General features: G+C 42.5%; 1 long non-coding RNA gene across 1 annotated transcript in view; it reads right to left on the bottom strand.

The window, feature by feature from the left end:
• Positions 1 to 430: 430 nt before the first annotated feature.
• Positions 431 to 25,818, bottom strand: part of LOC144753123 (uncharacterized) — a 211,610-nt gene continuing 186,222 nt past the window's right edge. Inside the window, exon 3 of the long non-coding RNA XR_013594208.1 lies at positions 431 to 2,204. This is a non-coding gene — a long non-coding RNA (uncharacterized LOC144753123). The remainder of the gene's footprint in view (positions 2,205 to 25,818) is intronic.

Genomic DNA, 25,818 nt, shown 5'->3' with positions numbered 1-25,818 from the left:
GGTGTGCCTCTGAGAGAGCGTCCTTGTGTGTATGTGCCAGTGTCCTATATTAGCACCCTGTTACTGTGCACCCAGACAGACTTCATGTGGGATTGATTGAGATATTCTTTGACACCATGACAACTCCCCACCCACTCTCCCCTCCTACCCCTACCCTGCCTTTCCCTCCCCACCTCTCTTTTAAGAGATGTCATGATACGGAATTGTATTGCAAGGTTCTCAACAATCAGACTAGAGATTGCGGTCTGTAACACCATTGCTCTGTAAACCTTGCTTATATTATTGACACAATCTCCACATAAGCCTACACTGGCAATGTTTGTATAGTTTCCTATGTACCTATGTACCTACATTATAAAACTAATAAAGAAAACTTACAACTAAAAAATCCCACAAGTATATAGGTATCCTCATGCACTCAACATTTTGATCACACCATTTTTAATAGTTTACGGATTTTTTAAAAATATAACATATTTACAAGATTGAAAATCTAATTACGTTTTTAATAAAAAGTCATCTGTCCCTGGGAAAGATATCATTACAGAAAAAATAGAACATGGATATATGGAAAAAGAATCGAATTGAAGTTGAATAGAGGTACAATTGGAAAAAGATGCCGGGAAAGTCAGAGTAACAGCAAAATACAAAATCAAATGTGATAACGTCTACACAAATAATGTATAATAGTTCAAAAATATAAAGTCCCTATACAAGTTAAAAGCCATAAAATTAAGTACAATTTCAAATAAAAAATCCAAATCCAAAGCATACAAATAAATTCCCCCAATTCTCTTCCTCAGAGACAATAACCCCCTTTAACTATTTTCTTACAACCCAAGCACCCATCCTGACAAAACAACCTTCAATTGTAAAATTCAGCTATACACTTTTATTATTTAGCTATTTAAAACAATCCCTTGCACTTACTTTTCACTTGTATACATCTATTTAGTGTGTAGCCATGAACATTTGTATATAAAAATGAAGTAATGCAACATGCTACTAAATGGCGAACATTATTTCATAATAACCTTTAAAACTCTTACCACGACTCAGCCACATACATGTACAAGCATACCAACACACACACACGAGAAAGTATGGTCATACCTACATTAAAGTGTTTAAACATTTTGTATATTATAGTTAAAAGCTGAAAAAATATTTTAAGAATGTTTTTTTTAAAACGTAATTTCTCCTTGATCAGAAGATAAATGAACAAATAGAGCAAAAATATATGCAAAATAATTCAACTTGGACGAGGGGGGTAAATTAACTAAACACATTGGGAAAGTCAAGTTAGTAGTCTATATTCATAGTCAAATGCAGATAATCTTCACAAAAATGTATAGAAGTACAAAATATTTAATATTCTAGAGTACTCTGGTTCTAAAATAATGTTCAATTTCAAAGGAAAAATCCAAAGTAAAGAAACTCAATTTCCCAAACAAGATAAAGTGTTAGAAAGTCTTTCATGGGTTGAGGGACAATTCCATTCTCTTCCTCTTCAGACTACTTGGATGACATCCATGGACGCAGGCAGTTGGATTTACACAGCAAGAACGGGCACCATTTGAGTACTTGGAGACACTGGGGTAAGTCTAGTGATAGAGTGTCAAACACGACAACACTGGTAGGGTGGGGACACAGAACATGTGGTTATGGCGGACGTCTAGGACAGGGGGGCAGCTCTTGGTCCAGGTCAACATATGCCACTTTGTGTGCCTTTCCCTCTGCCGCAACCTCCTTGCCTCAAGAGATCACCTGTTGACCAGAAAGTATCTGCCTCCCAACCTCCTGAAAGGCAGCCACGGTAGCATACTCCGGCGGCAGGGGTAAATCAGCACGAGACTTCAGGTGTGCCAAGGGCGATTCTTACACTTGCAAGAGGAAGAGTAAAAATGGTACAAGTTGGAGGCACCATTGTTGTGGGGGGCCTCTTGACAGGTAGAGGGGGTGGCTTGAAGCTCCATTGACAGAGGGGCCTGCTCCTTGGACCCCCTCAGTGGTCTGCCAAACCTAAATTGGAAGTCACTTTGCTTGCAATCTCTTGACTCTCCTTGCAGATTCATTCTCTATGATGTAGTCTGTTTCGTCCTCCCCTGTGTTTATCTGTTCCTCCTGTGGTCATCTAGCTCCTCAAGTTGTCCTTCTACTTGACCCATGGTCCTACTGTTGTCCGCTGACTCTCTGGCTACTCGCTGAAAGCAAACAAACAAAATATACATTCATGAGTTAATATTTGATTATTCATTGTAACCGGTTGCCAGTGTATTACTATGAGATGTCATAGCTATTAACTGTAATAGTGCATTTTAAGTACATTACGGATAAATGCCAATTCTTTTTTAAGGCAAAAAAGTGAAAATGTATTTAACACACAATATAAGATGTGTGCTTGACTGTTTGAAAAAAAAGAAAGTTAGTCCTTGGTACAAATAAGGGCATATGCCAACAGGGATAAAAGCATGATTTACAACAATATGATTTGTAACAAAACAAAAACTTTAAACTGAACCGCTCTAATATTTACAATAAAAGCAAACCCTCTAAAAAAATGTTTTTAAGAGTAGAGGTATAAACATAAGCTACATTCATTCTACATCACTATGTAGCCGCTAACTTAAAATATGAACAACATTGACGTAAACATCAGATATGGAAAAACAAAACATTCGGACCACAGGAAAACCCATTAGAAATATGAGAATATATAACTTACTGTATTTCAGCTGCTTGTGGACCTCCAACTATGGTTGAAAGGCCAGTCTTGCTCTTCTTAGGACACTGGTGTGGATTTGGGAACACTGTGGTACACAGTGTAGCTGGGAGGATATCACAGACACATCCTGTGCCTTCATATATGCCCAGCACCAGAGGTCCTCCGAGTACTTGTGGCACTCCCTATCTCTTCGGGTTTGGATAGCCACAGCGCTGCAGTATGTTGTGAAGGGTTTCAATAACACTGTCCGTCCTACATAGCTCAGCTGTGTATTAGGTCCCCTATAAGGCTGTGGATACTTCGTGAGGACCCCCTCCCCAATGATTTTTAATTCTTTCTGGGAGAAAATGTGGGCCATCTCTTCATGATCTTCAAACATTTAGGGCATATTTGGAATCAAAACAGTGAATGCATAATGGTGGGTTATTGGGTGGTCTTTGGATGGCATAGGAATGGCCTACTTCCTGTAGGTCATATCATGTTTGTCCCAGCTGCGGACTTCTCCGCCTCCTCTTTGAAGTCATTGTCAGGATGCACTAAACTTTGTGCTCGAAATCCAAAAGAAGCAATGCAATTTTCCATCTCTCACTACCCCCAAAGGCAAAGTGATATTCTAAGAAACTTGTAAAGAGTTCTATGCTTAACTCTAATAGTGAATAGATATACCTTAGATTTATCTCTGTAACGGACTATCTGTGCTTTGATGTGAAACTGGTAATTTCTAAAAATAAAAAACACAAAGGAAGAGTTGGTTTGAGGTGCATCTGTCCTGTGATCAAGCCATGCTAAGGAGTAAGCATGGTCTCCAGTCCCACTACCTGACAGTTCTTCACCTATATAGTTGGGGAGAGGATGTGGCCTAACTGCTAGGGCGGTCGATCTCAAATTTGGGGAACCGGGTTTGCGTCTCAGCAATAACGCTCAACATGGTTGTATGATGTTACAACGCGATCAAAATGATCGCGGTACATCACAACGCATCTTTTACAACGCAAGTCGTGCTGGACTTAGGAATAGCAAGATTTACTATTCCTACTCGAGCCTACGTACAGTAGGGAAGGTGTTGGAATAGTAAATCTACTATTCCTTAGTCTAGAGCGCCCTCCAGCGCAAGTAGTGTTAACGACTTGCGTTGTAAAAGACGTGTCGTAATGGCACCGCGGTGTTTTGACCGCGTTGTAATGGATGTTCACCCTCAACATCCTGTGATTCTGGGCAAATCACTTAATCTCCTCGTGACTAACAAAAATGAATGTGTCCTTGAATATGTAACCCAACTGGTGCTCATGTAAAGCGCCCTGATACCAGATACCTTCGGGTCAAGTTTGTGCTATACAAAACTCCATTAAAAAAATATATATAAAGGCAGACAAATCCGGTACGTAGCCAGAATAAATAGGTATGATAGGTATGAAAAAGGAAATGCATGACTGCAGAGTTACAAATATTTCTAATGTAGCATGGAAATTAAATTACACGGATGTTATACATACATTCTTAAGTTCATATGTGCGTTTATGAGCATAGGTGTAGGGAATCCGAAATCACTTGAAATCCTTCTGGGCCAAACACAAGTTGCAGATGTTCTCTGCTAGGGTCAAAAGCAAAAACAACAGGTGATGGACAGAATGCAGAACAATGTCATACATTCACCCCAGTACAGAGATCTGGGCCTAAATCCATCGTATTTTTGCTCTTCATGCCTTTCCAGTTTGAACCCAGCCATATGCAAATCAGTCTTGACCCTGTGCCCCATGGGAACAGTCCAGCCCTAACTGCCAAGCCAGGTCCTCCCTGGACTGGAAACAAGCATCCAAGGACCGGTTTCGCAGTACAGAGATCTGATCTCTGTACTGGGGTGAATGTATGACATTGTTCTGCATTCTGTCCATCAATTGTTGTTTTTGCATTTGTCACCCCGAGTGGGATGGGTATGCTCAGACGTGAGTCCCATGCTCTCCACACCACTGGAGTCGAGCTATCCAGGCTGATGACGGCTGATAGCCAGAAACCGGTCCTTGGATGCTTGATTCCGGTCCAGGAAAGACATGGCTTGGCAGTTCGGGCTGGACTGTTCCCATGAGGCACAGGGTCAAGGCTGATTTGCATATGGCCATGTCTGACCTGGGGTGGTGTGTAGTGCAAAAAAACGATGGATTTAGGCCCAGATCTCTGTACTGGGGTGAATGTATGACATTGTTCTGCATTCTGTCCATCAATTGTTGTTTTTGCATTTGTCACCCCGAGTGGGATGGGTATGCTCAGACGTGAGTCCCATGCTTTCCACACCACTGGAGTCAAGCTATCCAGGCTGATGACGGCTGATAGCCAGAAACCGGTCCTTGGATGCTTGATTCCGGTCCAGGAAAGACATGGCTTGGCAGTTCGGGCTGGACTGTTCCCATGAGGCACAGGGTCAAGGCTGATTTGCATATGGCCATGTCTGACCTGGGGTGGGTTGGAGTGCAAAAAAACGATGGATTTAGGCCCAGATCTCTGTACTGGGGTGAATGTATGACAATGTTCTGCATTCTGTCCATCAATTGTTGTTTTTGCATTTGTCACCCCGAGTGGGATGGGTATGCTCAGACGTGAGTCCCATGCTCTCCACACCACTGGAGTCAAGCTATCCAGGCTGATGACGGCTGATAGACAGAAACCAGTCCTTGGATGCTTGATTCCGGTCCAGGAAAGACATGGCTTGGCAGTTCGGGCTGGACTGTTCCCATGAGGCACAGGGTCAAGGCTGATTTGCATACTGCCATGTCTGACCTGGGTTGGTGTGGAGTGCAAAAAAAGATGGATTTAGGCCCAGATCTCTGTACTGGGGTGAATGTATGACATTGTTCTGCATTCTGTCCATCAATTGTTTTTGCATTTGTCACCCGAGTGGGATGGGTATGCTCAGACGTGAGTCCCATGCGCTCCACACCACTGGAGTCAAGCTATCCAGGCTGATGACGGCTGATAGCCAGAAACCGGTCCTTGGAGGCTTGATTCCGGTCCAGGAAAGACAAGGCTTGGCAGTTCGGGCTGGACTGTTCCCATGAGGCACAGGGTCAAGGCTGATTTGCATATGGCCATGTCTGACCTGGGGTGTTGTGGATTGCAAAAAAACGATGGATTTAGGCCCAGATCTATGTACTGGGGTGAATGTATGACATTGTTCTGCATTCTGTCCATCAATTGTTGTTTTTGCATTTGTCACCCCGAGTGGGATGGGTATGCTCAGACGTGAGTCCCATGCTCTCCACACCACTGGAGTCAAACTATCCAGGCTGATGACGGCTGATAGCCAGAAACCGGTCCTTGGATGCTTGATTCCGGTCCAGGAAAGACATGGCTTGGCAGTTCGGGCTGGACTGTTCCCATGAGGCACAGGGTCAAAGCTGATTTGCATACGGCCATGTCTGACCTGGGTTGGTGTGGAGTGCAAAAAAACGATGGATTTAGGCCCAGATCTCTGTACTGGGGTGAATGTATGACATTGTTCTGCATTCGGTCCATCAATTGTTGTTTTTGCATTTGTCATCCCGAGTGGGATGGGTATGCTCAGACGTGAGTCCCATGCTCTCCACACCACTGGAGTCAAGCTATCCAGGCTGATGACGGCTGATAGCCAGAAACCGGTCCTTGGATGCTTGATTCCGGTCCAGGAAAGACATGGCTTGGCCGTTCCGGCTGGACTGTTCCCATGAGGCACAGGGTCAAGGCTGATTTGCATATGGCCATGTCTGACCTGTGTTGGTGTGGAGTGCAAAAAAACGATGGATTTAGGCTCAGATCTCTGTACTGGGGTGAATGTATGACATTGTTCTGCATTCTGTCCATCAATTGTTGTTTTTGCATTTGTCACCCCGAGTGGGATGGGTATGCTCAGACGTGAGTCCCATGCTCTCCACACCACTGGAGTCAAGCTATCCAGGCTGATGACGGCTGATAGCCAGAAACCGGTCCTTGGATGCTTGATTCCGGTCCAGGAAATACATGGCTTGGCAGTTCGGGCTAGACTGTTCCCATGAGGCACAGGGTCAAGGCTGATTTGCATATGGCCATGTCTGACCTGGGGTGGTGTGGAGTGCAAAAAAACGATGGATTTAGGCCCAGATCTCTGTACTGGGGTGAATGTATGACATTGTTCTGCATTCTGTCCATCAATTGTTGTTTTTGCATTTGTCACCCCGAGTGGGATGGGTATGCTCAGACGTGAGTCCCATGCTCTCCACACCACTGGAGTCAAGCTATCCAGGCTGATGACGGCTGATGGCCAGAAACCGGTCCTTGGATGCTTGATTCCGGTCCAGGAAAGACATGACTTGGCAGTTCGGGCTGGACTTTTCCCATGAGGCACAGGGTCAAGGCTGATTTGCATATGGCCATGTCTGACCTGGGGTGGTGTGGAGTGCAAAAAAACAATGGATTTAGGCCCAGATCTCTGTACTGGGGTGAATGTATGACATTGTTCTGCATTCTGTCCATCAATTGTTGTTTTTGCATTTGTCACCCCGAGTGGGATGGGTATGCTCAGACGTGAGTCCCATGCTCTCCACACCACTGGAGTCAAGCTATCCAGGCTGATGACGGCTGATAGCCAGAAACCGGTCCTTGGATGCTTGATTCCGGTCCAGGAAAGACATGGCTTGGCAGTTCGGGCTGGACTGTTCCCATGAGGCACAGGGTCAAGGCTGATTTGCATATGACCATGTCTGACCTGGGGTGGTGTGGAGTGCATAAAAACGATGGATTTAGGCCCAGATCTCTGTACTGGGGTGAATGTATGACATTGTTCTGCATTCTGTCTATGAATTGTTGTTTTGGCTCTGCTAGGGTCAGCCACCTCCGAGTCGTTACAAGAGTTAGGCTGTGGCAGGCAGCTCTGAGCAGTTGCCCTCCTGTTTCTGATCACCGTGTTTACTTCCCGGTGGCAGGCTTCCTTCCGTGGCCTCATGACCCATAACTTTGATTGATCTAGTACTGCCTTCCTGGGGCCTTGTTGACCACATACTCGGTTGATATCAGCTTTTTGTCATTTCTGCACAACTGTGGTTTCCTTTTCTAGATGGCATCTACTTTCTGGAGCACGCTTCCAGGACTAGTCTCACAGCGAACGGACCTTTTCCCTCAAGAAAGCTACTCAAGAAACTAGTTCTGGAATTAAAGTAATTCCCACACAAAGAGCAGTGCGTGAGCATCCTAGCACAGGTCAATGTGAATTGAAGTTGTTTTGCAGTACCCAGTATTTACTTTATTTTTTTAAGACACCGTTGTGGATTCGAACTATCCAACTCTGGAGCGGGTCTTAGGCAGTTCCTTACATTTTATAAGCCTCAAACTGGTCATTTAATTAAACAGGAAAAGAGATTAGAGCAGAGTGTTCACGGAGAGATGAATCAGAGACAGTGGCACAAAAAGAAAGCAAGGCTTTCCCACTCAGCTACTACACAAAAGGGTCAGCAGTAACAACTCCAGGGAAGTATTGTATTGTATTGTAATTGCATTTATATAGCGCTTACTTGAAGCAGGAAAGGGGAAGCAACTGTTCCTATATTTTGAAGGGGCCTCTCTCTTCCTCATTCCGTTCATAGGTGCCTGGCCTACTTTAAAAGATCGCAGGAATTCCTACAATCTAGACCCCCTATGTGTGTGTGTTGGGGGGGGCACACCTCCTCCACCTTGTGCACCAAACATACACAGAAGCCTAAATGGATTGCAGTCTCCATGTACTAAAGCACAGCAGACTCACTACATACTGTCCTTAATTCAAACAAGCAATATTCACAGTACACAAGCACTCTCTATACATTTCTGCTACAACCTACCCATAGGTCCTTACACAAGGTGTTCATGGACAGCGGTCTATTACTGAAAGGTGAGCTTCATTGGTTGCAGCCCATGCCACAATTCTAACTGAGGATACAGTGGGCGAGGCCCCATTACGGAGGCTTGTACCACAGCAAGGGTCCAAATACCAGAGGTCAAAAAGTGAAAATATTGAACTTCTCACAAATTAGAACCTAGTTTCCTAGCAAGCATAAAACTATAGTATAACCAACAAGAATTATGTGAGCAGTGACACTTTATGAAGAATTGGGAATACAAAATAGTGAAAAATACATGATACAGTAATGCCTCCAGGAACAAACCTACTTCCATCACCCAGTGGACTAACACAATTCAATATCATGGTATTTGCTCTAAAAATGCTACATTCCAGATGCAGGTGAACCATTGGTCTAGATGACGTCAGAGTAGCCTACCTAGGTGATATGTCAGTATTCAGTGCCAGCTGGAAGCCCAGTTTATCCACTTCAGGAATGTGCTGCATACCTGTCAGAGTGCTCGACCTACAATCAAGCCTTCCAAGTGTGCCAGATATGCCAGAGCTTGCTGGACAACGTAGGTGCATTCTCGCAAACCAAAATCCATGTGATTCGGGTTTGAGAGATTCTCACTAGCCAAATTCAAGAACAGATCGTTTTGGGGCATCATTTGTGTACTACAATATCTTCTTCTTGACTGTAGCCATGTATTTGTGTCTCTGACTGCACTGATAACCCTTACTAGCATGTCAAGGCTTCCAAGACATTGTAAAATGTTTACTATGACTAGCCAGTTATAAAATATTGGCCAGTTGTCCATCAGAAACCTGCTTCAGAAACCAAATGCCAGGGGAGATTCCATGGCTGTGGTGGACATTCAAAGGTAGAACCACAAACGACCAAACTCCTAATTTTCTAACAAACTTTGTTTAATTATAGTCAATTTGAATTTAAAAGGCCCTTCTTCTAAAAACTAAATCAGCAACCTCCATTGATCTGTCTTGAAATTCCTAATAGAATGAAAAGACTCTTGCGTTAGACCCGTGCGAAATATACTGTATAGCTGCATTATATTGATTTTCTCAGTGATAGTAAATAGAGCAGTTATTCTGTCAGATCTCAGGCCTTTTTTTTATTTGCTGCACTATATATACATAGGTGGCCAAAGCGCTTTGATGTTGTCTCTTGGTGTGATATGCATTAGGAATGAACTGCATCCTCACATGTCATTGAACAAGCTCAAACTGAATTGGTATGTTGGGGGGAACAGCCTCCAGACTATCAAAAAATACTACTGGGCGGCGCATTTGTAGGCCACCAATCACTGCACCTATGGTCGCCCTGATGATCCAGGATATACCATCGACATCGACTATTCAAAACCCAACCAATACCCATTGACAGGCCCAACTAAACACTCGGTCCACATTAGGCACACCGCCACCAAAACCCTAGGATGGGGACAGAAACTCACGTTGGCAACCCCCTTACGATACTCCGAAAACCTGGGTAAACTATGGAAGACGAAGGGAATCGATAGGTGGGAACTCTTTGGGATCTCATAAATTAAGGATGTGTGGGAGAAGGGCGAAGTGAATACATTTGCCTCTTTACAGAGCGCACCATGAGTTAGCGGACTCAGAGCGCTTTCGGTACACGCAGATCCACCACATATTACAATCACACCTCCCTAAAGGCTTCTCCCCCCGGAATCCTCGCCATTGGAGGATAGATTACTAGATGGCCACCTGCCCGAGAGAGTCATATTGTTAACTTATACGAAATTGATTAACAATATGGCAGACCCCCTCCAGCCACAACAAGAGAAATGGGTAAGGGATGGCATCGAACTAGACGATAAAGAGTGGCAGGAGGAGGTATCTTCCCCAAGTGTGGTGGCAATCTCGGCTAGACTCAGGCTAGTGCAACTCAAAATTCTTCAAAGAGTGTATATTACAGGGCCTCGTCTGGTACACATGGGTAGGGCTGAGGGAGGAGGTTGCAGCCAAGAAGGTACATTCATACACATGATAAGGGAATGCGAATACATACAATCCTATTGGCGAAAAATACACGACATACTAACTGACGTGTTCATGTTAGTCTTCCGCCCAGAAGCTCGTAGATGCCTCTTGAATATATGGGAACCTAGGGATCTGAATAGTTACCACACACAGTGAGTTACATTGGGATTAATGTTGGCAAAGAGGAATATTGCACAATTGTGGGGAGCAGCGCAACCGCCTAAAGTCGAGGCCTGGAAAACAGACCTAGACTGGTGCATGCATAGAGAAAAGATTGTTTACACAGCCCGGGGTTGCCCTAAAAATGGTCCCGAATATGGAGCCCGTGGAACTCCTACCGAGGGAATATTTGCAGCCCACCACGAAGCATTGACCATGATGACATCCCTACCCCGTAACATTCCTTACAGTGTACTGTTGCAAAGATCTGTTACTTTTTGCCTTCGTTAAGTAAGAATGTACTGGATTCCTCTGTACTGTATAGTTTATGTCGATGAACGTTAATAAAAAGAAATATAAAAAAAAAGAATAGACTGCATTAATAGCTTCTTGGAGCGACAGTTTCTTTTGTATGGGAGAAAGAACCTTGTGAAAAAAATAATATATATATATATATATATATATATATATATATATATATATATATATATATATATATATATATACATACCAACAATCCTACAGTCCTCCACTCGTATTTGAATAATAAACCAAGCAATTCAAATGTAATGACTTCTCTGATGTGTTTCGGCATTAAGCCTTGTTCACGGTCAAATTACAAAAACAAAACACTTCCGTGTTAAAATAAAGAAACAAAAGTGGAAAAAGGACTTATACATAAATGTGTACAAAAACCAGAGCAGCAATAACCACCATCTTGGAACAGACCACCATAACATGAATTATAATAGTAATATAGCGCATCTTTATATAACGAACCAATGTAAGCACAGAGTTTCTTTTAGAAATCATATATACATTGAATTATCATTGAATGTAGTTCTAATGATAAATTACAAATACTCTTGTCATACAAATTTCATGAGCAAATTTCATGAGCAACAATCATGTCAGTTTGCGTAAATTAAAAAATATAACAAAACCATTCTGAAAATTGTTTCACTGATATATACACAAGTATACATATATTCAGTGCAAGCAAAATTACCATGCCTCAAAACCAATGAATAATAAATGTAGCCATAAACAGTTAATATCCAATAGGACTGTCTTGCAGGGGTACAAAGTTCATGCAAAACAAGAGACACAACTGATTCTGCCCAAGTGGGCATTCATGCACAAGCAGAATATTTACCCAATATAAATTCACACCCATATCAATAGTTCATCAGTTCATTTTGGTAGAATATACATTTTAAAACCACATTCATAGTTGCAGAAAAGCAGATCCATGATGATACAAAAACCCTTGTTCACCCAGATGTATAGCAAGTTCTTCATGACTATTGAGCCCACGTGGTGTTTTAGTACACAAACACTAAAACACCACGTGGTCTCAATAGTCATGAAGAACTTGCTATACATCTGGGTGAATAAGGGTTTTTGTATCATCATGGATCTGCTTTTCTGCAACTATGAATGTGGTTTTAAAATGTATATTCTACCAAAATGAACTGATGAACTATTGATATGGGTGTTTTAATGTGCAAATGTTATAAATCATATTTCCAGATGATTCTTTGAAAAACTTTTCTAACATTTTTTATTCTTCTCTACTCTCTATATCTTCCTTTGTTTCTTCTATCATCTTTAATGTAGTCTTGAAGGTAGCATTGTGAATATGTATTCCATGCTGATATATATTTTGAGACTATTGAAGCATTGATATTATGGAGGCTTGAATCATCGAGTATTTGTGGCATCATGGATTTACGCCCATCCAGGGCTTGATTGTACCATGTGAACGTGATAACGGCTGTCCATATAGGGCTTGATTAAGTATTTGCATTTGCTTAGGGATTTTCGTATATATATATATATATATATGCTAGAAAGTTAAGCAGTTTGCTATTTAAAGATGGTGCTGACTTTAAGAGACTACGGATAAACATGTTAGTCCTTTTTTGGTGTTCACATCGGAAGTGATGATGTTTAAATACGGTGGTTGCATGGCGTTCCGGTAAACATAGACAAAGGTTTACTCCGAAACGCGTCTGTTTATTTTGCTCTGTTACTGAAATAAACTTATGGTAACAAGTCCCTACGAGTGCGGTTCCTTTTTGGCGGAAGCCGAGGCGAAAAGGAAAAGCAGCTGGCGTATTGATGCGGGTGCACCCCCGCTAAGAGTCGCACCTGCCTGGGAGTGCGCTGGACTGTTGGTGTTGAGGAGCGAGGATATATATATATATATATATATATATTGTTGCAGCAAAAAGCCCTTGAGCTTCGAGAGGGCACACTACGCTAACTCCTGCTACCAGCAGTGCAAGCCTCGCTGTAACTGGCTGCTGAAGTCTTTAAAATTTGATTCCCATCCGACGCGTTTCGAGGCTTGGGACGCCTCGTAATCATGGAATCCTGCACAGAGTCGTCTCTCCCTCATTGAAGCTATTCCATGATTACGAGGCGTCCCAAGCCTCGAAACGCGTCGGATGGGAATCAAATTTTAAAGACTTCAGCAGCCAGTTACAGCGAGGCTTGCACTGCTGGTAGCAGGAGTTAGCGTAGTGTGCCCTCTCGAAGCTCAAGGGCTTTTTGCTGCAACAATATATATATATATATATATATATATATATATATATATATATATATATATATATATATAACAAGCATGATATGAAGTGAAAAAGACTGATTTTGCCCAAGTGGGCTAAACATACATAGTTACACCAACGTTAAAGATCAAACTTCATGTGATGCTTGAAGACTGATGCTCAGACAGCTATTCTATATCCCAGTAAGTGCAGTCACCTACATGAAAAATAGGATGGATAACAATCAATACAAAGACTTTTAAGCCTCTTCACAAAAAAGTTAAAAATTCACGTAACTGAAAAGTGAATACTCTCTATAAAAAATTAAACCTCTCTATTATATACTATAATTACCCTAGATTTACTGCTAACTCTTCACTGGAATTCAGACCCTGCGGTGTCGTGGTTTCAAAATCCCCAGTTTGATGGCTTTTATCCATTCTATTTTACATGTAGGTGATTGCACTTAATGGGATATAGAGTAGCTGTCCGAGCATCTGTCTTCGAACATCACAAGAATGTTTGCTGGGACGTAAATATGTATGTTTAGCCCACTTGGGCAAAATCAGTCTTTTGAACTAAGTAGCATGCTGGATATATATATATTTATATATATATATATATATATATATATATATATATATTCACTGAAAAAAACATAGGTTATAGACCATATATAGTTAGGAATTAGCATTTACAAAACCTTGAAAATTCACTGAAAAAAACATAGGTTATAGACCATATATAGTTAGGAATTAGCATTTAAAAAACCTTATTTTACTGACACAAAACCATTGAAATTCCATATATAGTTAGTAGTACTAACTATATATCGCGCACCCACAATCCACTGCTGATCATGTCACATATTACATCATTCATGACATGGTCAGTGACATCACTGATGACATCACTGATGACATCTCAAATGACATCACTGATGACAACATCCAGTGACTGTGTATTTCTGTAAAGTTAAAATATGTCTTACATATTGAAGAATGAGTGGATGTAGAAGTGTCTGGATGAAGGATTTAGTAGGTGCATGGCTGACTGTATGAGTGAGTGGTTAAATGTGTCTCACTGAGTGCATGGGTTAGTGACTGAACTGTGTTAATTTGTGCATCATTATGTTTGTTGCTCTGTAAACTGCTGCATGTGTTGATCAGTAGCTATATGAGTAAGTATATGGGTTATTGATTGGTTGCTCAAGTATTTGTATGGGAGACTGAGTGTGTGTGTGGGTGGCTGGGAGGTGTATGACTGTGCATTGGTGAGTGAATGGATATCTCAGTGCTACATGTCAAAGTAAGTACATATGTAAAACACAGTACATGTGAGAGTTGGCATATATAAATAACTGTGCATAAGAGCCAGTGAATGTGTGAGTGGCTGTATGGATGATTGTGAACTTGTATCAGGGATTGTAAAAGAGAGTAAATATGTGTTAGTATATGTTTGAATAAGTAAGGTGTGTATAACTGTATAGTTGAGGAAATGGAGGTGTGATTGATTCTTTGCATGACTGACTAGGTGTGTAAGTAACTCCATGGATGAGTGACAGTCTGTGAGTGTCTGTTTACACTGAGTGTATCTAAGGTTATATTAGAGTCTGAAGAGGTTCATCGTATTATCACATGAATGATGTCATCAGTGATGTGATCAGTAATGTCAAATGAGATGTCATCAGTGATGTCATCAGTGATGTCATTTGAGATGTCATCAGTGATGTCATTTGAGATGTCATCAGTGATGTCATCAGTGATGTCATTTGAGATGTCATCAGTGATGTCATCAGTGATGTCACTGACCATGTCATGAATGATGTAATATGTGACATGATCAGCAGTGGATTGCGGGTGCGCGATATATAGTTAGTACTACTAACTATATATGGAATTTCAATGGTTTTGTGTCAGTAAAATAAGGTTTTTTAAATGCTAATTCCTAACTATATATGGTCTATAACCTATGGTTTTTTCAGTGAATTTTCAAGGTTTTGTAAATGCTAATTCCTAACTATATATGGTCTATAACCTATGGTTTTTTCAGTGAATTTCAATGGTTTTTTAATAGCAAATATCATAAGCTGTCGAATGTCAAGTACGTGGTAAGTAAAAACATTTTCGTGTTTATGCACACTGATCTGCTTTGAATGCTGCCCCCCCCCCTCATTTCTATTGGGAGTACTCTCTCTTTGCAGATAGTGAAGGGTAGTTAACGCAGGCCTTTGCCCCCATTGTAATCCGTCGTGCCTGCTTCTCTCTCCATTTCATTGATTGTTCTCTTTGGTTCATTCTCTATTTAAAAACAAGCACAGAGTCGCAATACTCTGTTTAGTCTTTGCAGATAGCGAAAAATCGTGTAAAAAAACAAAAGGAATCGAGCAAAATCAGTAGGCCACTAATGGGATCTCTTTTTGACCTGGCTAAAATAGAAACATTAGGAACAACCTGTTGAAAATAGCAATGTGTATGTACATAAGCGGCGTTCATTTGTGTTCACAGTACCCCTTGTTGATTGTTTGAATCGAGCATTGAATTGTTCGAAGTTGGTTCTCTTAAGGATCTTCTCTGCCTGCAAACGAGGAAGCATAGGAATATTCTCTCTCCCTTTGCAGATAGTGAAAGGTAGGTAACGCAAACCTTTAACACGTCGTGCCTATTTCGTTCCTCATTGATTGATTGTTTGCCCGAACATTGACTGTTTGGGAATTGGTTCTTTTTGGAGGTATTCCCTGTTTGCAAATAAACGTAGGAAAATCTTTGCAAGTAGTGAAAGGGTAGGTAATGCGGACCTTTGTCCCCCGTTGTAATCTGTCATGCCTATCTACTCCCCACTGATTGATGCACCTGTTTCACCCGGACCATTTACTAGAGATAGGTCATCTGGCCCGACCAGAGAGCACCCCTAGTGAAAAGGACATATGCAATAATAACGAAGTGATCACTGTATCCTGTTAACAGAAACTTTAGCATGAAACAACCTGGAAAGAAAGGAATAGGAAAACGAAAATCAGTAGGCCACTGATGAACTTTTTATTAAACAACAAACAAAGAAACGATAACAATACGTAATGATAAAACCTATTATTGTCCTAGAAACAAGAAACGTTAGAAGTAAGCCCGTAATAAGAAACCTGAAAACAGTAAGAGAAACCAAGTGTGACATTGCAACGGCCACAAGGCAACGAGGCTTCATCGCCCCTCACTGCCCCAAAACGTGTCTGTCCCACCGCCTGCCACGCCCAAATAACGGCAAACTGGGAAAGATACAAGTCAGCAGACATCCGCCCCATTCTTGAAACTTTATCGGGATTGTACTTGATTGAGTGTGATGTCACAAACATTTGTGCGGATCTAGATTGTGTTAAGGAATACAATAGGTTAAGAAGAGAGTATGCGCCACATTTGCCTCAATATCCTTTGTTTGAGAAACAGGTTTCCGGCTACGCCCAGCCGGAAGCAACACATATAAGGCGGGTCCTGCTGCCAACCGTCGGCCAGGAGATCATCACGTAGGGTGTAGCCGGAGGAGAGGCCGAGGCCAGCGGGACCCGGCCAGGGGGATTGCTACGACCACCCTGGAGAATTGCAGGGGGGGGAATGTCCGTGTCCTCGACCCTCCCCTCTCTCTCCCAGTCCGGCCACCATCAACCAGAGGCCGAGGCCGACGGGATCCGGCCGCGGTGGCGGTAACCCTGGAGAATTGCAGGTTAGACCCTCTCTCTCCCAGTCTGGGCCAGCATCCATGGAGGGCCTGGGAGTGGAGAGGCCACTGCACGAAAGGCCCAGGAGAGGCACCACACGCCAAGGCCTGCCCCACCGGATGAGCCAAGGAACCCGTTCATGGGGCCAGAGCAAATGGCGTCCGGCCGCCATCCACCGGAGGTCCGGCCCAAAGACGGACGGGACATTTCTTCTTTCTTTTATAATGGCTGCGACAACACTGGGGGGGGGATGTCTTGCACATGCCTTCAAACCCCCCCCCCCGTCCTCATCGCCTGGTCCGGCCATAACAAATGTCAAGCGAGACGCCGTGGGGTGCACTGGGTGGGAGAGACGGTGCGAACAGGCCTCTCCCGCCTCCCCAGGTGGAGGCTTCCCAGCTGCACCCTCAGCTCTCCAGGTGCCCGGAAAAGGGTTCTTCCACTGTGGCGATGCTGCAACGTCTCGCCCGGCAGGGTGGAGCCCGTCCGCTCATTTGACCCCGCGATCGGCAGTTGCTACCGAACTCTCAAAATGGCGGTCGACCTGGCAAGAGCGGGCCCAGCATAAAGAAATGGCCCGGTCACTGGTTGACTCCACCACCGTAGTCCTCCACGACCTTAAAGATTCTAGAAGAGCCGCGGGAGTCCCCGACCCCCGCAGACACCCCCGATGGGGAATGACTGCCATGATCGCCCGTGGAGTGACGAAACTGTAGCCGCGGGACGTCGGCGCTCCCATGCTGGCGCCAGCCTCAGTTTGAATGACTAGAAACCTGCAGACCTCAGTTCCGGTGAAAGCACAGTGTGACCCGGTAGGAAAAATTGTTGCACCCCCTCCCCTTTTTGACTGATGGTTCAAACCACCGATCCTTTCCTTTGCCCTTTTAACGGAACTTTGGACTGCCTCCCCCCCCCCCCGCGGCGCCCCACGCCGTTATTTGCTGGGCGGCAACTTACTAGACATCACCTTCGTGCCATCCAGATTTCAGCGCGTTCTGCTGCCTTGGAACTATTCGCACAACAGACCACTACTGACAACCCACCCCCCGGGACGCCCCACGCCGGATACCCAAATCAGTGCGGCACCCAGGCAACATCTTCTGAATTTTCATAATTTGAAAGAACTAGTAACATGTCCTCATCAGGAATTTCCTCTTCAATCATCTCATCAGGAATCTCCTCATGAAAAGTCTGCAATGATGATTCTTGTAACTCTATGGTCTCCAAACATTCGATAAATTCGCCATCAAGAGATTGATCAAAAAAATCATTCAAGTCATCTCCTCCTTGTGAGAATATTTCATTATTGGTGCTGTCAATTTCATTAAATGTAGTGGATAATTCAAAAGAAATTGCCACGGTCTCTTCATTGTTTAAATGTTTTTACTGTTTTTGTTTTGTTGTATATATTTATAAGTTATTAAAGTTTTATATTCCTACTACTTTGTTGGAGTGCTATATATTTTTAATGTGACACATAATTGTAAAAACTTTGATGTACAAAGAGTCATCCCTGGAATCTTCCGCTTCAGGCTCGGTCCCCTCCCCAATCACAATACAGGATGGTTTTCAGATAGTAGGAACGCGTGTGGTTTGACGGATCTCATCGGGTGTGGGCCTTGATCTACTATAACTCCTTTGAAGAGGGGTGATTCTTTACAGCTGGGGCCATAAACTACATCTGCAGGGCTAGCTGATAGCCTGGACAATCGGACACAGAGGAAGAGAAGTGTCAGAGGGTGCGGTAGTGAATAGGGCGAAAGGGAGGTGTCGGGCGGGCACAGAGTGTGATTCTCAGGGAAGAGCAGCGCAGATGGGGGGAGGTTTATTGCCGATGCATAAGACAGAGAGCGGGGGTGACCAGTGCCTGGGGAAGATGCTTGCGAGGGTGGGGAGCCATGCTACGGATCAACAGCGTGCAGAGAGTGGGTCTGGTCAAGGCATCTAAAATGGCTGCCGTGCACGACAAAAGTGTGGCATTTCAAAAAAGGCAAGATGGTGCAGACAATGTTTTTCAACACTTCCTCATTTCCTTCAAATCGAACGTTAACAGACGTTGGTGCATGTTACCAAAGTTAAGCGATATTTATCGCTAACGATGCTTAGCAACGAATTTTTTACCGCTAAGCATCGTCAGAAATTATCGCAGATAAACCTTGCTATTATCAAGGTTTATCGCAAATGCGATAAAAAACGGCCGCAAAGCATGAATATCGCTAAAAAGTCAGCGATATTCATGCATTACCGAGCTAATGCTCTTAGCCATGTTATCCACCTCCCGTTGGATAACATGGCTAAGAACTGCTCAGGGCAGGTGTTAGTTTTTGGAGATATTCGCGCTTAGCGCGAATATCTCCAAAACTTGGTAATAGGAGATAGATATCTTGCATGTTGTAATGCAAGTTATTGTGGTATATGGAACTCATACCATAATCTCTCAGGAAAACAGAAACTGATCCTTTTGGGACCGCCTGAGAAGGCCTAGGGGGTGAGGGGTACTCTACTTTGCCCCCTTTTCACGTTCCGAACTATTTTATTTTACTCTCTTCTGTAATTACACAAAATGGCAGCGATAAGATGCATCAGACACAGACAGTGAGAGAAAGGAGGCCGGAGATGAAGAAGAGATGTCAAATACACATTGGAGATAATATAGTGGGAGAAGGAAAGTAAATATGAGTAAACTTACCATGTAACATAAAAATGTTGCACTCTATACTATAAGTCTCATTTTATACTACAATCACTTCGCTACAACCTCATAAATTAAAAATAAAAATGAATAATGTCTCAAACAATTTTTGATTTCTAAATATAAATTTATTCTTCTGAATTTTCAAAATTTGAAAGAACTAGTAACATGTCCTCATCAGGAATTTCCTCTTCAATCATCTCATCAGGAATCTCCTCATGAAAAGTCTGCAATGATGATTCTTGTAACTCTATGGTCTCCAAACATTCGATAAATTCGCCGTCAAGAGATTGATCAAAAAAATCATTCAAGTCATCTCCTCCTTGTGAGAATATTTCATTATTGGTGCTGTCAATTTCAATAAATGTAGTGGATAATTCAAAAGAAATTGCCACGGTCTCTTCATTGTGATCCATTTTATTTTGAAATTTCTTGCTGTAAATTGCAGAAAAAAATAATCACTTTCATTTATCGTTTTTAGTAATACATAATATAAAACTAACTTTATCAAGTATTTAGTATAACAGAAGGACTGTAAATAAATAACAGAAAACATTTTTCAAATTATCTTAAAGTGTACAACATAGTTCCCCTTACAAATTAACAACTCACCTTTTTAAAAGTAGGAGAAGTGTTAGTACTGTGTAAATCAAACACCAGAAATTGAGCACCAAAAATTCCTCACAAATATACCTCAGACAGTAGTATCACAAAATGGCTGTGGTTTCCTCTCATTTTAGATATATACATAACCAATTAACTTTCATCACACACAAATACAAAACCAAAGTAACATTTTAATTGGTTCTAAATTTCAACACTTTCAAATGTGTTTTCCCCATACAATTTTCCATAGGACATTTAGATACGTCTACAGCCTGAATGGCTGAACGGAATTACACCAAACTTGGCAAAATGGTACATCAAACCTAAGAGGTCAGGGAAGATCTACTATGCCCCCTTATGGTCATTTGCCCCTTCGCTTTGGCCTCCTCTTGTCTCTCGATCCTACCGAGAGACAAGATGGCGGCCGCTACGGACTGTTTGGAATGTTTACAGACGCCGGAGAACCAATCAGCTTCGCAAAGCTCCGTAACGCGAAAAGTACGCGAAGCGGAGCGCTGTTACAGATATATATCTTTTTTTGAACGTTAATTTCTCAAAATCCACTGGAGCACATATATTGAGACCTAGCAAAGGCACATCGGGCTACCAGTCCCTAATATTTTGCCAAGTTTCGTGCAAATCCATTCAGCCGTTCGATTATTATTATTTTTTTTTTTCTTTGCCCCGCGGGGCCCTTTTAAAACCTCCACATCAAACCTAGGGGGTCAGGGAGGATCTACTATGCCCCCTTATGGTCATTTGCCCCTTCGCTTTGGCCTCCTCTTGTCTCTCGATCCCACCGAGAGACAAGATGGCGGCCGCTACGGACTGTTTGGAATGTTTACAGACGCCGGAGAACCAATCAGCTTCGCTTCACAAAGCTCCGTAACGCGAAAAGTACGCGAACTGGAGCGCTGCCCGGTCCGCTGTTACAGATATATATCTTTTTTTGAACGTTAATTTCTCAAAATCCACTGCAGCACATATATTGGGACCTAGCAAAGGCACATCGGGCTACCAGTCCCTACAATTTTGCCAAGTTTCGTGCAAATCCATTCAGCCGTTCGGGCTAAAAGTGAGGCCAACCGCCCTATGGAAAACTCAATGTTAAAAACACGTTTTGGGATCCCCCTTTTTTCTCAGCCCCCCCTTGACAAACCCCCCCCAAATTTTCAGTGGCTGCTCAGAAACAAAATGTTCCATTTTCCTGAAAATTTCAGCCAATTCCGTCCACAAACGCCAAAGTTATTAGACATAGAATTTTCAAAAATCCCATAGAGAAAAAATCCTAACTATATATACCTACTGGCGACCGCCAGTAGGTAATATATATATATATATATATATATATATATATATATACATATATACATATATATATATATATATATATATATATATATATATATATATATATATATATATATTACCTACTGGCGGTCGCCAGTAGGTATATATAGTTAGGATTTTTTCTCTATGGGTTTTTTGAAAATTCTATGTCTAATAACTTTGGCGTTTGTTTTCAGGAAAATGGCACATTTTGTTTCTGAGCAGCCCCTGAAAATTTTGGGGAGGTTCGTCAAGGGGGGGCCGAGAAAAAAGGGGGGTCCCAAAACGCGTTTTTCCCATGTTAATTTCCATAGGGCGGTTGGCCTCACTTTTAGCCCGAACGGCTGAATGGATTTGCACGAAACTTGGCAAAATTGTAGGGACTGGTAGCCCGATGTGCCTTTTGTAGGTCTCAATATATGTGCTCCAGTGGATTTTGAGAAATTAACGTTTAAAAAAAGATATATATCTGTAACAGCGGACCGGGCAGCGCTCCAGGACGCGTACTTTTCGCGCAACGGAGCTTTGTGAAGCGAAGCTGATTGGTTCTCCGGCGTCTGTCAACATTCCAAACAGTCCGTAGCGGCCGCCATCTTGTCTCTCGGTAGGATCGAGAGACAAGAGGAGGCCAAAGCGAAGGGGCAAATGACCATAAGGGGGCATAGTACATTGTCGCTGACCCCCTAGGTTTGATGTGGAGGTTTTAAAAGGGCCCCGCGGGGCAAAAAAAAATAAAATAATAATAATCGAACGGCTGAATGGATTTGCACGAAACTTGGCAAAATTGTAGGGACTGGTAGCCCGATGTGCCTTTGCTACGTCTCAATATATGTGCTCCAGTGGATTTTGAGAAATTAACGTTCAAAAAAAGATATATATTTGTAACAGCGCTCCGCTTCGCGTACTTTTCGCGTTACGGAGGTTTGCGAAGCTGATTGGTTTTTCGGCGTCTGTAAACATTCCAAACAGTCCGTAGCGGCCGCCATCTTGTCTCTCGGTAGGATCGAGAGACAAGAGGAGGCCAAAGCGAAGGGGCAAATGACCATAAGGGGGCATAGTAGATCGTCCTTGACCCCCTAGGTTTGATGTGGAGGCTTTGAAAGGGTCTCGCAGGGCAAAAAAAAAATATACCGTTTTTTTAGTTTTTTTGCGTGGAGTGCGCCCGGTTCGCGAACCGGGAAGCGTTCTGAGGAGCGTACTTTCTTGAAAATTAGTGAAAAAAGTTAGAGTAAAATAATAATTGTGAGTGATCAGATGTAGGGTAGCTCTGAGAAGAGCTTTTGGGTTTATGGTACATTTAGGTACTTATAAGTAGGTACCAATGCACAGTCTTAAATTCAGAGTGAAAACTCTGTTGCCCTCATCTGAGAAGTGAACTCCATCTCCTCTGTAGATATCTTGCATGTAGTAACGCAAGTTATTGTTGTACAGGGAGCCCATTCCATGGTCTCTCATGTAAGCTGAAACAGATTTGTTTACATGCTTCCTCGATTTCTCAATTTGTGGACAAAATTGGTTCGACCACCTCCATTTCTGTCTTTGGCATATATTTGAATATACCAAGGCAGTCTGAGGAAAAAGTGCCATCAATTGCTCAAAGGTGTCCTTTAAAAGCATTTCCAGACCTACCCCAGTCAAAGTGCCCAAATCATTACCTCCACAGTGCACAATTAACAGGTCAGGTTTTGGCAAATGCATAAAGGTTTTCATCAATGGTATCAATTGGTGACATTTTAATCCTCTGTGGCCAAACCACTTAATTTCCACATCTTGTAAATTGAGGTTAGGTAAATTCCTGTTTTCAGCGTACCTTTGAGCCCAATAGATGTAACTATGTCCAACAATCCAGACAGAAAACATGGTGAGAGAAGGTTCTGCTGCAGTCAGATGAAGTGTGGCAATGAAATGGCAGTTGAAAAAATGAGAGTGTAAAATGAAAAAAACTGAGGAGTTTCTGTGTTAATGAAGCAGTAAGAGTGATTGGTGGATTTTGATTGCTGAAAACAGAAAGTTAGTGTGCATGGATGAGTTCGTTGAAAGATGTATTTTGAGTGGCGAAGAAAAAATCATTAAATGAAAGAATGCTCTGGATATGCAGGTGCACTGAGAGTTCAGAGTTCAATTGCAACATTGTTGTGTGAGAGGTCTTGCAAGAGGTGGTTGCTATGCAGAAAAAGCAGAGAGGGGGCAGAGGGGGGAAGGGTTTTGCTTTGAAAAAAAGTGAGGGAAGAGTTTTGATTGGGTGACATGAGAGATATGTGTGAGGAATTACAGCATTTCTGTGCTCTTGATAGCTGCAGACTCTGGAGTGCATACCTTTTGCTCTGCTGAAGACAAATTGGTGTGTTTCTGAGACTGTTTTGAAACTCAAAGTATTTGCTAAGGTGAGAAAAGATTTCTTTAATTTAGATAGAAAATAGTGTGCTTTAAGGAGAAAATTATGAAGAAAGTTGTGTTTTTCAAATGTTGCTTTGTCTCAAGTGTTTCACAAATAGATTTTGTTTCTTTGAGAAATTGTAATTGGAGAAAATGTGAAGTATTAGTACTGACAGGGCTTTTATGTGCATAGGAGCTGTGGAGTGTTTTCAAATTATGACTTGTAAATCGTTTTTGAGAAAAAGCAATGGTTTTAATATTGATGAGAAGGACATAATGGTGTCTGCTTCTTTATAAGGTAATTGAGAGTCTCTGATGTTATTTTTCCCATTTCAATGTAAGAAGTTTGTCTGTGGAGCAAATTGCTTGTAAATATGCTCCCACCTGTGCATGGCAAATTTAGATTTTGAATGTTTCCGTTACATAGGCATGTTAAAGGTGACTGAAACATGCTGCAAAGGCAATCAAAAAATGCTTTTATGTGTCTTAAGGACATTTTAAGTCATTTCCCCATGTGCAGTGTTTTCAAATTATGAGTTGAAAATCGTTTTTGAGGTAAAGGAATGTTTTCAAAATTTATGTGCGCCATATGACCCCAAATTTCTTTTTCAGGGGTGCAGCAGGGTGTTCTTGAGACACCCCTGCACCGTCGGAAAAATTCGTAATTTGCGATGAGGTAATTGCTAATCGCAAATTGCACCTTCATTCCTATGGGCCTCCTGCTGCATGGAAATGAATGGGTAATTTGTAATTAGCAAATAGGTCATCGCAAACTAGGAATGGTAAAGAATCGCTATTTATTCCTTAAAGTTCGCTATTTAGGAAATGCAAAAAACTTTGATGATACATATGGCGGTTCATCTCTAACAAGATAAGAAGCATAGGGATAGATTTATGATGACTGGGGCATCACCAGGGATGTGTTAGTCATTCTGTGCCGCTGTTCCGTCACCTATGGTGTGCTGCATTTACAATGCGGCGCATCATGGGGCAAAAACAGCACAGATGCGTGACGTATTTGTGCCGTAAAGTTGGCGCATTGCTGGAGTTGTATCGCAAGTGTGATGAAGCTCCAGCAAGGGTCGGGGGTGCCCCTGTCGCAGGGTTTCTGTTCTCACACAGAACTGTGGACAGAGGATTGGAACCTCGGCGAATTAGGGTGTCCCAAAACTCACCTTAGTAATCAAAACCCCTTAGCAAGCTAGGTACAGTGTCACATTGGATATAACAAACTCTCAATGTTTAGACAATCCAGAATATGAACTTATAGTACCTCAGGATACGTGGAACTCATGAACAGTCGGTCGTTATATATTTCTTAGAAACCAGAACATGGAGTTAAGAAGAACACATGTGTATTTGAAATGTTTATTTACTAATGCCGTCTTCTCAGGCGTAGTATCTTAGATTATACAAGTACACATATTATCAGTAGCAAAATTACCAGCATAGTCAGTAGTACATAAAAAGCGAATGGTGACAGTATGTTAACATGCTGTAAATGAATAAGAGTTAGCAACACTTATAAGCAGCCGCGGGCCGTGGAGGGAGTTACGGTGGGGCAGGGAGGCGGGGAGGGGGAGGGGCAGGGTGGAGAGGGCTCCACCCTGCCCCTCCCCCTCCCCGCCTCCCTGCCCCACCGTAACTCCCTCCACGGCCCGCGGCTGCTTATATCTCACCCTCCCTAATACACATAATATATTATTTGCTAAGAAGGTCTCTTTGTGTTGGTTTAGGGCGTGCCGATACTTTAGTGTCTTAGATTTGAAGGAATCACATCAGCATACACCAGCTCTCTCTTCATGTGAACCGCATCAAGTGTTG

The sequence above is a fragment of the Lissotriton helveticus genome, chromosome 5_1, assembly GCF_964261635.1.
Source record: "Lissotriton helveticus chromosome 5_1, aLisHel1.1, whole genome shotgun sequence".
Classification (NCBI taxonomy): Eukaryota; Metazoa; Chordata; class Amphibia; order Caudata; family Salamandridae; genus Lissotriton; species Lissotriton helveticus.
This window is presented reverse-complemented; position numbering and strand designations above follow the sequence as displayed.